We start from the raw sequence: 17,285 nt of genomic DNA on the forward strand, positions 1-17,285 counted from the left end.
AAATACGGTGATAATGTTGTATGGTTACATCCTTCCTGGCTTTGATCAGGGTAGGGATGACTTCATCCGGAATGCCTTTTTCCTTCAGGATCCGGCGTTCAACCGCCATGCCGTCAAACGCAGCCGCGGTAAGTCTTGGAACAGACATGGTCCCTGCTGGAGCAGGTCCTTTCTTAGAGGTAGAGGCCACGGGTCTTCCGTGAGCATCTCTTGAATTTCCGGGTACCAAGTCCTTCTTGGCCAATCCGGAGCCACGAGTATAGTCTTTACTCCTCTCCTTCTTATGATTCTCAGTACTTTTGGTATGAGAGGAAGAGGAGGGAACACATACACTGACTGGTACACCCACGGTGTTACCAGAGAGTCCACAGCTATTGCCTGAGGGTCCCTTGACCTGGCGCAATATCTGTCCAGCTTTTTGTTGAGGCGGGACGCCATCATGTCCACCCTTTGGTTTTTCCCAACGGTTCACAATCATGTGGAAGACTTCTGGGTGAAGTCCCCACTCCCCCGGGTGAAGATCGTGTCTGCTGAGGAAGTCTGCTTCCCAGTTGTCCACTCCCGGAATGAACACTGCTGACAGTGCTATCACATGATTCTCCGCCCAGCGAAGAATCCTTGCCACTTCCATCATTGCCCTCCTGCTTCTTGTGCCGCCCTGTCTGTTTACGTGGGCGACTGCCGTGATGTTGTCCGACTGGATCAACACCGGCTGACCCTGAAGCAGAGGTCTTGCCTGACTTAGGGCATTGTAAATGGCCCTTAGTTCCAGGATATTTATGTGAAGTGACGTTTCCATGCTTGACCACAAGCCCAGGAAATTTCTTCCCTGTGTGACTGCTCCCCAGCCTCTCAGGCTGGCATCCGTGGTCACCAGGACCCAATCCTGAATGCCGAATCTGCGGCCCTCTAGGAGATGAGCACTCTGTAACCACCACAGGAGAGACATCCTTGTCCTTGGAGACAGGGTTATCCGCTGATGCATTTGAAGATGCGATCCGGACCATTTGTCCAGCAGATCCCACTGAAAAGTTCTTGCATGGAATCTGCCGAATGGAATCGCTTCGTAAGAAGCCACCATCTTTCCCAGGACCATTGTGCATTGTACTGACACTTGGCCTGGTCTTAGGAGGTTCCTGACTATGTCGGATAACTCCTTGGCTTTCTCCTCCGGGAAAAACACCTTTTTCTGTACTGTGTCCAGAATCATCCCTAGGAACAGCAGACGTGTCGTCGGAATCAGCTGCGATTTTGGAATATTTAGAATCCATCCGTGCTGTCGTAGTACTACTTGAGATAGTGCTACTCCGACCTCTAACTGTTCTCTGGACCTTGCCTGCTTACTTTGTGCCTTCCAATGCACAATGCAAACTACAGGTAGTGCTGCAGGGCCCACACCCTTTTACTTGCCGTACAGAGCAGCTCTGGAGCTGTTACAGTGCCCAGCTGCTGCAAGAAATCAGCTTGAATGCTTCAGGGGCTGGGGCATAGCCAACATGAGCCCCACACCGAAGGAGGGTGGAGGTGTTTAATGCGAACTAGGGGTCATCCAAGCACCGCAAAAGGCCGCCATGCCCTGCACGCCCCTTTTCTCTTTTCATATGCAGACGAGGGTTGAAGCCAACTTTGACCCACTGCTTGGATGACATCACCGTATGCAAATCCATCTGCTGCAGGCCTTCCCCCAGGAATGCTTGCACTAGTTGTTGCATTTGGTTTGTTGTTTGACCCACTGCTTGGATGACATCACCGTATGCAAATCCATCTGCTGCAGGCCTTCCCCCAGGAATGCTTGCACTAGTTGTTGCATTTGGTTTGTTGTTTGGGGGTGCTTCATTATTAGGCAGCCTTCTGCCCTCCCATGTTCATCTGAAAATTTGTGTTCTCCCTGCAGTTGTTGTCCCCAGATGAGAGTTCCCTTGTGCTGCCTCAGTTGAATCTCCTTTACTTGACAGAGATGTGCCTGAGCAGCGGCCCTCCCCAGCCCTATCCCAAATCATACTTATTTTGCATAGGAGATACCATGGTCATGAAGATTGTTCTCCCAGGGTGAGGTTCATTCATTGCATTCTGGGTATGCTGACCCCTGTGATTTCCCCAAATGTGGGAAACTCGACTGCATTATTTGTGGTAGTGGGGGACTGTGTTTGTGCTTTCCTCTGGTCAGCTCTGGTAAAAGTCAGATTTATTTGTCTCAGATCTTCCTCTAGCCTTGTTCTTCTTTCGAGAGTTCCCTTGTGCTGCCTCAGTTGGATCTCCTTCACTTGACAGGGTGGTACCCGAGCAGCGACCCTCCCCAGCTCTAGCCCAACTTCTACTTACCTGGCAGGTGAGATACTATGATCATGTAAGTGCTTCTCCCAGGGCAAGGCTCACCCATTGCACTCTGGGTGTGCTGCTCCTGCGATTTCCCCAAATGTGGGAAACTTGACTGCATAATTTGTGTTTCCCCTGGTCGGCTCTCATATAATTCAGATCTCTTTGTCTCAGGTCTCTCTCCAGCCTAGTTTGCTGTCTGTTTCAACTTCTCTTTTCTTGAGCCGCTCCCTTCTATGCCCTTGCGCACTATCCTGACTTCTCCCGTCTGCTTACTTTGTGCCTTCCAATGCACAATGCAAACTACAGGTAGTGCTGCAGGGCCCACACCCTTTTACTTGCCGTTCAGAGCAGCTCTGGAGCTGTTACAGTGCCCAGCTGCTGCAAGAAATCAGCTTGAATGCTTCAGGGGCTGGGGCATAGCCAACATGAGCCCCACACCGAAGGAGGGTGGAGGTGTTTAATGCGAACTAGGGGTCATCCAAGCGCCGCAAAAGGCCGCCATGCCCTGCACGCCCCTTTTCTCTTTGAAGCCAACTTTGACCCACTGCTTGGATGACATCACCATATGCAAATCCATCTGCTGCAGGCCTTCCCCCAGGAATGCTTGTACTAGTTGTTGCATTTGGTTTGTTGTTTGGGGGTGCTTCAGTATTAGGCAGCCTTCTGCCCTCCCATGTTTATCTGGAAATATGTGTTCTCCCTGCAGTTGTTGTCCCCAGATGAGAGTTCCCTTGTGCTGCCTCAGTTGAATCTCCTTTACTTGACAGAGATGTGCCTGAGCAGCGGCCCTCCCCAGCCCTATCCAAAATCATACTTATTTTGCATAGGCGATACCATGGTCATGAAGATTGTTCTCCCAGGGTGAGGTTCATTCATTGCATTCTGGGTATGCTGACCCCTGTGATTTCCCCAAATGTGGGAAACTCGACTGCATTATTTGTGGTAGTGGGGGACTGTGTTTGTGCTTTCCTCTGGACAGCTCTGGTAAAAGTCAGATTTATTTGTCTCAGATCTTCCTCTAGCCTTGTTCTTCTTTCGAGAGTTCCCTTGTGCTGCCTCAGTTGGATCTCTTTCACTTGACAGGGGGGTGCCAGAGCAGCGACCCTCCTCAGCTCTAGCCCAACTCCTACTTACCTGCCAGGTGAGATACTTTGATCATGAAGGTGCTTCTCCCAGGGCAAGGCTCACCCATTGCACTCTGGGTGTGGTGCCCCTGCGATTTCCCCAAATGTGGGAAGCTTGACTGCATAATTTGTGTTTCCCCTGGTCAGCTCTCGTATAATTCAGATCTCTTTGTCTCAGGTCTCTCTCCAGCCTAGTTTGCTGTCTGTTTCCACTTCTTTTTTCATGAGCCCCTCCCTTTTATACCCTTGTGCACTATCCTGACTTCTCCTCCTGTCTGCTTACTTTGTGCCTTCCAATGCACAATGCAAACTACAGGTAGTGCTGCAGGGCCCACACCCTTTTACTTGCCGTACAGAGCAGCTCTGGAGCTGTTACAGTGCCCAGCTGCTGCAAGAAATCAGCTTGAATGCTTCAGGGGCTGGGGCATAGCCAACATGAGCCCCACACCGAAGGAGGGTGGAGGTGTTTAATGTGAACTAGGGGTCATCCAAGCGCCGCAAAAGGCCGCCATGCCCTGCACGCCCCTTTTCTCTTTTCATATGCAGACGAGGGTTGAAGCCAACTTTGACCCACTGCTTGGATGACATCACCGTATGCAAATCCATCTGCTGCAGGCCTTCCCCCAGGAATGCTTGCACTAGTTGTTGCATTTGGTTTGTTGTTTGGGGGTGCTTCAGTATTAAGCAGCCTTCTGCCCTCCCATGTTCATCTGAAAATATGTGTTCTCCCTGCAGTTGTTGTCCCCAGATGAGAGTTCCCTTGTGCTGCCTCAGTTGAATCTCCTTTACTTGACAGAGATGTGCCTGAGCAGCGGCCCTCCCCAGCCCTATCCCAAATCGCGTGTCAATGCTTTATCAACCCTAGGGGAGGATTCCCACCGTATCCTGTCCATTGGCGGGAAAGGATACGCCATAAGAATCCTTTTGGGAATCTGCAGCTTTTTGTCTGGAGATTCCCAAGCTTTTTCACATAATTCGTTCAACTCATGTGAGGGGGGAAAGGTTATCTCAGGTTTCTTTCCCTTATACATGTGTACCCTCGTGTCAGGGACAGGGGACTCTGTGATGTGCAAAACATCTTTTAGTGCAATAATCATATATCGAATACATTTAGCCAATTTTGGCTGTAACTTTGCATCATCGTAGTCGACACTGGAGTCAGAATCCGTGTCGGTATCTGTGTCAACTATTTGGGATAGTGGGCGCTTTTGAGACCCCGAAGGTCCCTGCGACATAGGGACAGGCATGGGTTGACTCCCTGACTGTTCCCTAGCTTCAGCTTTGTCTAATCTCTTGTGTAATAAGTTTACATTAGCACTTAAAACATTCCACATATCCATCCAGTCAGGTGTCGGCGTTGTCGATGGAGACACCACATTAATTTGCTCCTGCTCCTCTCTAGGAGAGCCTTCTACCTCAGACATGTCGACACACGTGTACCGACACACCATACACTCAGGGAATCCTCTTATCTGAGGACAGTTCCCCAACAAGGCCCTTTGGAGAGACAGAGAGAGAGAGTATGCCAGCACACACCCCAGCGCTATATGACCCAGGAAAAAAACACAATAATTTTATGTTTACCCAGTAGCGCTGTATTTCCATATATATATGCGCCTAATTATGTGCCCCCCTCTTCTTTAAGACCCTCTTTCTACCGTGGTATAAGCAGGGGAGAGTCCGTGGAGCTTCCCCTCAGCGGTGCTGTGGAGAAAATGGCGCTGGTGAGTGCTGAGGGAGAAGCCCCACCCCCTCAGCGACGGGCTTCTGTCCCGCTCAAATATAGTAAAAAAAAGGCGGGGGCTCTTATATATATATACAGTGCCTAGCTGCATATATATTTATTTTGCCAAAGAGAGGTCTATATTGCTGCCCAGGGCGTCCCCCCTGCGCCCTTCACCCTTACACTGACTGCCGTGTGAGAGGTGTATGGGAGCAATGGAGCACAGCTTTACTGCTGTGCGTTACCTCAGTGAAGATCATGAAGTCTTCCGCCGCCTCTGAAGTCTTCTTTTCTTCTCATACTCACCCGGCTTCTATCTTCCGGCTCTGCGAGGGGGACGGCGGCGCGGCGCTGGGACGGACGGCGAGGGTGAGACCTGCGTACCGATCCCTCTGGAGCTAATGCTGTACAGTAGCCTAAGAAGCAGAGCCTATCAACTCACAGAAGTAGGTGTGCATCTCTCCCCTCCGCCCCTCGATGCAGGGAGTCTGTTGCCAGCAGGCTCCCTGAAAATAAAAAAATCTAACAAATATACTTTCTGTCAGGAAACTCAGGAGAGCTCCCTGAAAAGCACCCAGTCTCCTCTGGGCACAGTAGTAAACTGAGGTCTGGAGGAGGGGCATAGAGGGAGGAGCCAGTGCACACCCAGATCTAAAGTCTTTCTTAAAGTGCCCATGTCTCCTGCGGAGCCCGTCTATCCCCCATGGTCCTTACGGAGTCCCCAGCATCCTCTAGGACGTAAGAGAAAAATTATGCTGGCAGAAAAATCCAATTGAGTGATTAAACAGCTCCAGAGCTGCTCTGTAAGGCAAGTAAAAGGGTGTGGGCCCTGCAGCACTACCTGTAGTTTGCATTGTGCATTGGAAGCCTAGTTTGCTGTCTGTTTCCACTTCTTTTTTCTTGAGCCCCTCCCGTCTATACCCTTGTGCACTATCCTGACTTCTCTTCCCGTCTGCTTACTTTGTGCCTTCCAAAGCACAATGCAAACTACAGGTAGTGCTGCAGGGCCCACACCCTTTTACTTGCCTTACAGAGCAGCTCTTGAGCTGTTACAGTGCCCAGCTGCTGCAAGAAATCAGCGTGAATGCTTCAGGGGCTGGGGCATGGCCAACATGAGCCCCACACCGAAGGAGGGTGGGGGTGTTTAATGCGAACTAGGGGTCTCGCACAATGCGAACTACAGGTAGTGCTGCAGGGCCCACACCCTTTTACTTGCCTTACAGAGCAGCTCTGGAGCTGTTACAGTGCCCAGCTGCTGCAAGAAATGTGAACTAGGTGTCATCCAAGTGCCGCAAAAGGCCGCCATGCCCTGCACGCCCCTTTTCTCTTTTCATATGCAGACGAGGGTTGAAGCCAACTTTGACCCACTGCTTGGATGACATCGCCATATGCAAATCCATCTGCTGCAGGCCTTCCCCCAGGAATGCTTGCACTAGTTGTTGCATTTGGTTTGTTGTTTGGGGGTGCTTCAGTATTAGGCAGCCTTCTGCCCTCCCATGTTCATCTGAAAATATGTGTTCTCCCTGCAGTTGTTGTCCCCAGATGAGAGTTCCCTTGTGCTGCCTCAGTTGAATCTCCTTTACTTGACAGAGATGTGCCTGAGCAGCGGCCCTCCCCAGCCCTATCCCAAATCATACTTATTTTGCATAGGAGATACCATGGTCATGAAGACTGTTCTCCCAGGGAGCGGTTCATTCATTGCATTCTGGGTATGCTGACCCCTGTGATTTCCCCAAATGTGGGAAACTCGACTGCATTATTTAATGCGAACTAGGGGTCATCCAAGCACCGCAAAAGGCCGCCATGCCCTGCATACCCCTTTTCTCTTTTCATAAGCAGACGAGGTTTGAAGCCAACTTTGACCCACTGCTTGGATGACATCACTTGCTGCCTTTCCAATGAAGCAAGTTTAATTTAATAATAGGTGAAAAACCATCCCTACAAAGGTGTTAATCAGATACTTGGCTTTGTGGACACTTTTCAGAGCACAAATTTGTTAGCATAAAATAAAGCCAGAAAATGAAGAGCTGTTTAATCACTCAATTGGATTTTTCTGCCAGCATATTTCTTTTTCTCTGCAACCCACTGCTAAATTGTGCTTCCTAGCTGTTTTTATAAAATCACTGAATCAAATCTAACTCTGATTACATCAGAGAAGGCCAGGTACCCTACACCATAACAGGGGGTTTGAAATTTTGACTTGTCTACTTAAAGATCACCAAAATCTGATAACAAGGTCAATTAAGTCTCTGGGTGGGATTGAACCACCAACCTTTTGGTTAATAGCCTTACACACTAACTGATTGCGCCACAGCAACACTTTGCAAAAGTCCATACTGACAAAGGCTAATAAGCATTCATCTAGAACGATTCCTAGAAACATTTTAAAAAGTCAATAATGTGGAGAGTTTTTGTAAGATGTTTCTTCCATCAACCAATGAAGAAACACATTGGTACTTTCCCATGATGAGTGAGTGCTTCAGGATCTTTTGCACTTACATGTGCAGCAGAGTACTGTAATGGAAGTGCTGGGTCCATAACCCAGAGGTAGGCAGATTGAAACTATCCTCTGCTATATGCATTTTTTTTTGTTAATTAAAGTAATCCAAAACTGGGATTGATATTTTTGCTCTTTTATTTTTACTTAAAGTACAATAACTTTTACCATTTTAATTTGTTTTAATAGTATATTGACAGTATTGTTTTCTTTCAAAAATCCAATTAATTTTCTTTACCCGATTATTAAAATGGTAATTGACAAAAACAAACTACATTGTCACCAGAAGAGCAATACAAAATGTACAAGTGATATATTAAAATCATCTTTCCAGCTTGAATTTCAATGATGCATTGGGGCAATGATTTTGTGAGAAACATCTTCACCCTTAAATAAAGATTTTCTTAATTCCTTACCTGTGTGCTAATTAGATATCACCTTGTTTTCATATTAAACAGACTTCCACATGAGAAAACAGCAAAGATGCAGTGGCGTTAATGTTTCCTGGTGTCAACCTGTATTATTTCCGTAGATATTGAAATGAGGATGCATCTTGCTGCCTTTCCAATGAAGCAAGTTTAATTTAGTAATAGGTGAAAAACCATCCCTACAAAGATGTTAATCAGATACTTGGCTTTGTGGACACTTTTCTGAGAACAAATTTGTTATCATAAAAATAAAGCCAGAAAATGAAGAGCTGTTTAATCACTCAATTGGATTTTTCTGCCAGCATTTTTCTTTTTCTCTGCAACCCACTGCTAAATTGTGCTTCCTAGCTGTTTTTTTTATAAAATCACTTAATCAAATCTAACTCTGATTACATCAGAGAAGGCCAGGTACCCTACACCATAAGAGGGGGTTTGCAATTTTGACTTGTCTACTTAAATATCACCAAAATCTGATCACAAGGTCAATTACGTCCCTGGGTGGGATTGAACAACCAACCTTTTGATAAATAGCTGAACACACTAACCGATTGCGCCACAGAGACACTTTGCAGAAAATACATACTGACAAAGACTAATAAGCATTCATCTAGAACGTTTCCTAGAAAAACTTTAAAAAGTCAATAATCTGGAGAGTTTTTGTAAGATGTTTCTTCCAGCAACCAATGAAGAAACACATTGGTACTTTCGCATGATGAGTGAGTGCTTCAGGATCTCTTGCACTTACATGTGCAGCAGAGTACTGCAATGGAAGCATGCTGGGCCCATAACCCAGAGGTAGGCAGATTGAAACTATCCTTTGCTATATGCATTATTTTTTTGTACATTAAAGTAATTCATAACTGGGATTGATATTTTAGCTTTTATTTTTACTTAAAGTACAATAACTTTTACCATTTTAATTTGTTTTAATAGTATATTGACAATATTGTTTTCTTTCAAAAATCCAAGCCACTGCATCTTTGCTGTTTTCTCATATGGAAGTCTGTTTAATGTGAAAACAAGGTGATATCTAATTAGCACACAGGTAAGGAATTAAGAAAATCTTTATTTAAGGGTGAAGATGTTTCTCACAAAATCGTTGCCCCAATGCATCATTGAAATTCAAGCTGGAAAGATGATTTTAATATATCACTTGTACATTTTGTATTGCTCTTCTGGTGACAATGTAGTTTGTTTTTGTCAATTACCATTTTAATAATCGGGTAAAGAAAATTAATTGGATTTTTGAAAGAAAACAATACTGTCAATATACTATTAAAACAAATTAAAATGGTAAAAGTTATTGTACTTTAAGTAAAAATAAAAGCTAAAATATCAATCCCAGTTTTGGATTACTTTAATGAACAAAAAAAAATGCATATAGCAAAGGATAGTTTCAATCTGCCTACCTCTGGGTTATGGGCCCAGCATGCTTCCAGTGCAGTACTCTGCTACACATGTAAGTGCAAGAGATCCTGAAGCACTCACTCATCATGCGAAAGTACCAATGTGTTTCTTCATTGGTTGCTGGAAGAAACATCTTACAAAAACTCTCCAGATTATTGACTTTTTAAAGTTTTTCTAGGAAACGTTCTAGATGAATGCTTATTAGTCTTTGTCAGTATGTACTTTTTGCAAAGTGTCTCTGTGGCGCAATCGGTTAGTGTGTTCAGCTATTAATCAAAAGGTTGGTGGTTCAATCCCACCCAGGGACGTAATTGACCTTGTGATCAGATTTTGGTGATATTTAAGTAGACAAGTCAAAATTGCAAACCCCCTCTTATGGTGTAGGGTACCTGGCCTTCTCTGATGTAATCAGAGTTAGATTTGATTAAGTGATTTTATAAAAAAACAGCTAGGAAGCACAATTTAGCAGTGGGTTGCAGAGAAAAAGAAAAATGCTGGCAGAAAAATCCAATTGAGTGATTAAACAGCTCTTCATTTTCTGGCTTTATTTTTATAACAAATTTGTTCTCTGAAAAGTGTCCACAAAGCCAAGTATCTGATTAACATCTTTGTAGGGATGGTTTTTCACCTATTACTAAATTAAACATGCTTCATTGGAAAGGCAGCAAGATGCATCCTCATTTCAATATCTACGGAAATAATACAGGTTGACACCAGGAAACATTAACGCCACTGCATCTTTGCTGTTTTCTCATGTGGAAGTCTGTTTAATGTGAAAACAAGGTGATATCTAATTAGCACACAGGTAAGGAATTAAGAAAATCTTTATTTAAGGGTGAAGATGTTTCTCACAAAATCGTTGCCCCAATGCATCATTGAAATTCAAGCTGGAAAGATGATTTTAATATATCACTTGTACATTTTGTATTGCTCTTCTGGTGACAATGTAGTTTGTTTTTGTCAATTACCATTTTAATAATCGGGTAAAGAAAATTAATTGGATTTTTGAAAGAAAACAATACTGTCAATATACTATTAAAACAAATTAAAATGGTAAAAGTTATTGTACTTTAAGTAAAAATAAAAGAGCAAAAATGTCAATCCCAGTTTTGGATTACTTTAATTAACAAAAAAAAATGCATATAGCAGAGGATAGTTTCAATCTGCCTACCTCTGGGTTATGGACCCAGCATGCTTCCATTACAGTACTCTGCTGCACATGTAAGTGCAAGAGATCCTGAAGCACTCACTCATCATGGGAAAGTACCAATGTGTTTCTTCATTGGTTGATGGAAGAAACATCTTACAAAAACTCTCCAGATTATTGACTATTTAAAGTTTTTATAGGAAACGTTCTAGATGAATGCTTATTAGCCTTTGTCAGTATGTACTTTTGAAAAGTATCGCTGTGGCGCAATCAGTTAGTGTGTACGGCAATTAACCAAAAGGTTGGTGGTTCAATCCCACCCAGGGACGTAATTGACCTTGTTATCAGATTTTGTTGATCTTTAAGTAGACAAGTCAAAATTTCGAATACCCCTGTTATGGTGTAGGGTACCTGGCCTTCTCTGATGGAATCAGAATTAGATTTGATTCAGTGATTTTATAAAAACAGCTAGGAAGCACAATTTAGCAGTGGGTTGCAGAGAAAAAGAAATATGCTGGCAAAAAAATCCAATTGAGTGATTAAACAGCTCTTCATTTTCTGGCTTTATTTTTATGCTAACAAATTTGTTCTCTGAAAAGTGTCCACAAAGCCAAGTATCTGATTAACATCTTTGTAGGGATGGTTTTTCACCTATTACTAAATTAAACTTGCTTCATTGGAAAGGCAGCAAGATGCATCCTCATTTCAATATCTACTGAAATAATACAGGTTGACACCAGGAAACATCAACGCCACTGCATCCTTGCTGCTTTCTCATGTGGAAGTCTGTTTAATGTGAAAACAAGGAGATATCTAATTAGCACACAGGTAAGGAATTAAGAAAATCTTTATTTAAGGGTGAAGATGTTTCTCACAAAATCGTTGCCCCAATGCATCATTGAAATTCAAGCTGGAAAGATGATTTTAATATATCACTTGTACATTTTGTATTGCTCTTCTGGTGACAATGTAGTTTGCTTTTGTCAATTACCATTTTAATAATCGGGTAAAGAAAATTAATTGGATTTTTGAAAGAAAACAATACTGTCAATATACTATTAAAACAAATTAAAATGGTAAAAGTTATTGTACTTTAAGTAAAAATAAAAGAGCAAAAATTTCAATCCCAGTTTTGGATTACTTTAATTAACAAAAAAAAATGCATATAGCAGAGGATAGTTTCAATCTGCCTACCTCTGGGTTATGGACCCAGCATGCTTCCATTACAGTACTCTGCTGCACATGTAAGTGCAAGAGATCCTGAAGCACTCACTCATCATGGGAAAGTACCAATGTGTTTCTTCATTGGTTGATGGAAGAAACATCTTACAAAAACTCTCCACATTATTGACTTTTTAAAATGTTTCTAGGAATCGTTCTAGATGAATGCTTATTAGCCTTTGTCAGTATATACTTTTGCAAAGTGTTGCTGTGGCGCAATCAGTTAGTGTGTAAGGCTATTAACCAAAAGGTTGGTGGTTCAATTCCACCCAGGGACTTAATTGACCTTGTTATCAGATTTTGGTGATCTTTAAGTAGACAAGTCAAAATTTCAAACCCCCTGTTATGGTGTAGGGTACCTGGCCTTCTCTGATGTAATCAGAGTTAGATTTGATTCAGTGATTTTATAAAAACAGCTAGGAAGCACAATTTAGCAGTGGGTTGCAGAGAAAAAGAAATATGCTGGCAGAAAAATCCAATTGAGTGATTAAACAGCTCTTCATTTTCTGGCTTTATTTTTATGCTAACTAATTTGTTCTCTGAAAAGTGTCCACAAAGCCAAGTATCTGATTAACATATTTGTAGGGATGGTTTTTCACCTATTACTAAATTAAACTTGCTTCATTGGAAAGGCAGCAAGATGCATCCTCATTTCAATATCTACTGAAATAATACAGGTTGACACCAGGAAACATTAACGCCACTGCATCCTTGCTGCTTTCTCATGTGGAAGTCTGTTTAATGTGAAAACAAGGTGATATCTAATTAGCACACAGGTAAGGAATTAAGAAAATCTTTATTTAAGGGTGAAGATGTTTCTCACAAAATCGTTGCCCCAATGCATCATTGAAATTCAAGCTGGAAAGATGATTTTAATATATCACTTGTACATTTTGTATTGCTCTTCTGGTAACAATGTAGTTTGTTTTTGTCAATTACCATTTTAATAATAGGGTAAAGAAAATTAAGTGGATTTTTGAAAGAAAACAATACTGTCAATATACTATTAAAACAAATTAAAATGGTAAAAGTTATTGTACTTTAAGTAAAAATAAAAGCTAAAATATCAATCCCAGTTTTGGATTACTTTAATGAACAAAAAAAAATGCATATAGCAAAGGATAGTTTCAATCTGCCTACCTCTGGGTTATGGGCCCAGCATGCTTCCATTGCAGTACTCTGCTGCACATGTAAGTGCAAGAGATCCTGAAGCACTCACTCATCATGCGAAAGTACCAATGTGTTTCTTCATTGGTTGCTGGAAGAAACATCTTACAAAAACTCTCCAGATTATTGACTTTTTAAAGTTTTTCTAGGAAACGTTCTAGATGAATGCTTATTAGTCTTTGTCAGTATATAGTTTTTGCAAAGTGTCTCTGTGGCGCAATCGGTTAATGTGTTCAGCTATTAATCAAAAGGTTGGTGGTTCAATCCCACCCAGGGACGTAATTGACCTTGTGATCAGATTTTGGTGATATTTAAGTAGACAAGTCAAAATTGCAAACCCCTCTCTTATGGTGTAGGGTACCTGGCCTTCTCTGATGTAATCAGAGTTAGATTTGATTAAGTGATTTTATAAAAAAACAGCTAGGAAGCACAATTTAGCAGTGGGTTGCAGAGAAAAAGAAAAATGCTGGCAGAAAAATCCAATTGAGTGATTAAACAGCTCTTCATTTTCTGGCTTTATTTTTATGATAACAAATTTGTTCTCTGAAAAGTGTCCACAAAGCCAAGTATCTGATTAACATCTTTGTAGGGATGGTTTTTCACCTATTACTAAATTAAACTTGCTTCATTGGAAAGGCAGCAAGATGCATCCTCATTTCAATATCTACGGAAATAATACAGGTTGACACCAGGAAACATTAACGCCACTGCATCTTTGCTGTTTTCTCATGTGGAAGTCTGTTTAATGTGAAAACAAGGTGATATCTAATTAGCACACAGGTAAGGAATTAAGAAAATCTTTATTTAAGGGTGAAGATGTTTCTCACAAAATCGTTGCCCCAATGCATCATTGAAATTCAAGCTGGAAAGATGATTTTAATATATCACTTGTACATTTTGTATTGCTCTTCTGGTGACAATGTAGTTTGTTTTTGTCAATTACCATTTTAATAATCGGGTAAAGAAAATTAAGTGGATTTTTGAAAGAAAACAATACAGTCAATTATAAGGGCACGGTCGTGCCCTTATATTAAGGCTGAATCGAACAAACGGAATTCTCCCATAGGGAACTTCTGAGATGGGGGCATGGTGTTTGAGGGGCTACACCTCAAAACTGATTGGACGTACTGAGCTGAAATTTGGTATGGACGCGTAGAATCGTCACCCGCTGCTGCAGGACAAATTTCAGGGCAAAATAATAAAAAATGAGGAATTGGGAGTAAGCTAAATTTCCAACTGTCAGTTTTTTTCTGCCACTCCCTCTGTGGCTTTTTGACAACGTTTTCCCATAGAGTGAATGAAGATTTTTTTGGGAAGGCATAAGTCAGGATAGAGGACGAATTAAGACTTGGGGTTTGTTTTACTAGATAGAGTATGCCCCAGTGTAGTGCCTTTTGGGGTTGTGGTTTTTCAGAAAGTTATAGGGTTTTTTTAATTAAGAGAAATATGCCCCATTATAGAGATAGGGCATTTCAATTTGTTGCGCCTGCGCAGTGACCGCCAGCAGGGGGTGTACAGAGAGTAGCTCTGGCAGTTGGGCACGAGGAGACAGAGCGGGAAGGAGTCACGTGGAGCTGCAGGAGGACAGCCAGCGGTTCCCGGCGTGTGAGTTCATTGAGGTCCATGAAGCGGGAGGAGATCGCCGGAGCTGCGTAGCACTGGGTGAGTTCTGTCAGGCAGCCCACCGCTGTGTACCCAGCTTCCACTTCTCCCCCGCGTGTCCGGCCACCCTCCCCTCCCGCCCGCCCGGCCACCCTCCCCTCCCGCCCGCCCGCCCGCCCGCTCGCCCGCCCGCTCGCCCGCTGTGTGCCCGGCCGCCCGCCGGACCTTCCCTGGTGGCTGCCTGCGTCTCCTCCCCGCGTCTGTAGTGCGGCTGGCAGTAGGAGGCGCCTCGGGCAGCTGTGTCCGGCCACTCCTCCCTCCTCCTCCTCCCGCTGTGTCCGGCCCTCCCTCCGTGCAGTATGCGGTATTTATCAAGGTCTCTATGGTCACCAGTCACCCCCCCCTCCCCCTCTCGCCCTCCCTGCTGTGTGTCCGTCTCCCTCCCCCCCCCTGCTGTGTGTCCGTCGCCCCCCCCTTGCCCTCCCTGCTGTGTGTCCCCCCCCCTCCTCCCTGCAGTGTGTTCCCCACCGCGCCCTCCCTGCTGTGTGTCCGGCCACCCTCCCCTCCTCCCGCTGTGTCCGGCCACCCTCCCCTCCTCCCGCTGTGTCCGGCCACCCCCCCCTCCCGCTGTGTCCGGCCACCCCCCCCTCTCGCTGTGTCCGTCCACCCCCCCTCCCGCTGTGTCCGGCCACCACCCCCTCCCGCTGTGTCCGGCCACCCCCCCCTCCCGCTGTGTCTGGCCACCCCCCCCTCCCGCTGTGTCCGGCCACCCTCCCCTCCTCCCGCTGTGTCCGGCCACCCCCCCCTCCCGCTGTGTCCGGCCACCCCCCCTCCCGCTGTGTCCGTCCACCCCCCCCTCCCGCTGTGTCCGGCCACCCCCCCCCTCCCGCTGTGTCCGGCCACCCCCCCCTCCCGCTGTGTCCGGCCACCCCCTCTCCTCCCGCTGTGTCCGGCCACCCCCCCTCCTCCCGCTGTGTCCGGCCACCCCCCTCCTCCCGCTGTGTCCGGCCACCCCCCCTCCTCCCGCTGTGTCCGGCCACCCCCCCTCCTCCTCTCTGCTGTGTGTCCGTTCTCCCCCCGCCCTCCCTGCTGTGTGTCCGTCCCCCCCCGCCCTCCCTGCTGTCCGTCCTTCCCGCCCTCCCTGCAGCGCCTGACACACGCACACGCAGCGCCTGACACACACGCACACACGCAGCACCTGACACACACACACAGACGCAGCACCTGACACTCACACGGACCTGACACACACGCACACACTCACACGCAGCGCCTTACACACACAGACACGCAGCGCCTGACACACACAGACACGCAGCGCCTGACACACACACACTCACGCACCTGACACACACACTCACGCACCTGACACACACACACACACTCACGCACCTGACACACACACACTCACGCACCTGACACACGCACACTCACGCACCTGACACACGCACACGGCACGCAGCACCTGACACACACACACAGCACCTGACACACACACACGCAGCACCTGACACACAGACATGCAGCGCCTGACACACACACGCAGACATGCAGCACCTGACACACACACGCAGACACGCAGCACCTGACACACACACACACACACACACACACGCAGCACCTGACACACACACGCAGACACGCAGCACCTGACACACACACGCAGACACGCAGCACCTGACACACACACACACACACACACAGCACCTGACACACACACACACACGCAGCACCTGACACAGACATGCAGCGCCTGACACACACGCAGACATGCAGCACCTGACACACACATGCAGCACCTGACAGACACACACACACACACACATGCAGCACCTGACACACCCACACACACAGACATGCAGCACCTGACACACCCACACACACACGCAGCACCTGACACACATACATACATACATGTGGCATTTAACGCACACACGCACAGCACCTGACACACAATCATATACACTCAGAGCACCTAACACACACATACACTCGCAGCACCTCACACACACTCGTATACACACGCAGCACCTGCCACTCACACATATATACACATGTAGCACCTGCCACTCCCACATACATGAACAGCACCTAACACACACATATATACATGCAGCACCTGACACACACATACACGTGCAGCACCTGACAGTCACACACATACAGATGCGACACAAACACATACACGCTCAACACCTGACACCCACGTGGCAGCTGACGCATACAAATGCAGCACCTGAGATACACACATATACACGTGCAGCACCTGAGACACACACATACACGTACAGCACCTGACACACACACACATGTATGTACACGCGCGGCTCCAGGCACACACATACGTACGTACACACGCGGAATTTAACACACACACACACACATACACGTGCGGCACCTGACACACATGTACGAACACGCGCGGCTCCTGACACACACACACGCGTGGCTCCTGACACACACACACATGTACGAACACGCGCGGCTCCTGACACACACACGTATATACGTATATACGTATACGCACGGCACCTGACACCTACACGTATGTACGTATACGCACGGCTCCTGACACCCACACGCATGTACACGCGCGGCTCCTGGCACACACACACACGTACGTACACGCGCGGCACCTGACACACGCCTG

At 45.9% G+C, this 17,285-nt stretch overlaps 3 non-coding genes and 2 pseudogenes across 3 annotated transcripts; all 5 read left to right on the top strand.

The window, feature by feature from the left end:
• The first annotated feature begins 1,998 nt into the window (after nt 1-1,998).
• Nucleotides 1,999-2,162, top strand: LOC135045319 (U1 spliceosomal RNA). Its single transcript, XR_010237806.1, has one exon. It is a non-coding gene; the product is annotated as a U1 spliceosomal RNA (small nuclear RNA).
• A 152-nt stretch (nt 2,163-2,314) lies between these two features.
• LOC135045333 (U1 spliceosomal RNA) lies at nt 2,315-2,456 on the top strand (annotated as a pseudogene).
• Nucleotides 2,457-3,129: 673 nt separating this feature from the next.
• Nucleotides 3,130-3,293, top strand: LOC135045310 (U1 spliceosomal RNA). Its single transcript, XR_010237798.1, has one exon. It is a non-coding gene; the product is annotated as a U1 spliceosomal RNA (small nuclear RNA).
• A 152-nt stretch (nt 3,294-3,445) lies between these two features.
• Nucleotides 3,446-3,608, top strand: LOC135045358 (U1 spliceosomal RNA). The gene has a single exon (XR_010237841.1). It is a non-coding gene; the product is annotated as a U1 spliceosomal RNA (small nuclear RNA).
• A 3,191-nt stretch (nt 3,609-6,799) lies between these two features.
• LOC135045360 (U1 spliceosomal RNA) lies at nt 6,800-6,978 on the top strand (annotated as a pseudogene).
• The last annotated feature ends 10,307 nt before the right edge of the window (nt 6,979-17,285 follow it).

This window comes from Pseudophryne corroboree, unplaced genomic scaffold, assembly GCF_028390025.1.
Source record: "Pseudophryne corroboree isolate aPseCor3 unplaced genomic scaffold, aPseCor3.hap2 scaffold_900, whole genome shotgun sequence".
Taxonomy (NCBI): domain Eukaryota; kingdom Metazoa; phylum Chordata; class Amphibia; order Anura; family Myobatrachidae; genus Pseudophryne; species Pseudophryne corroboree.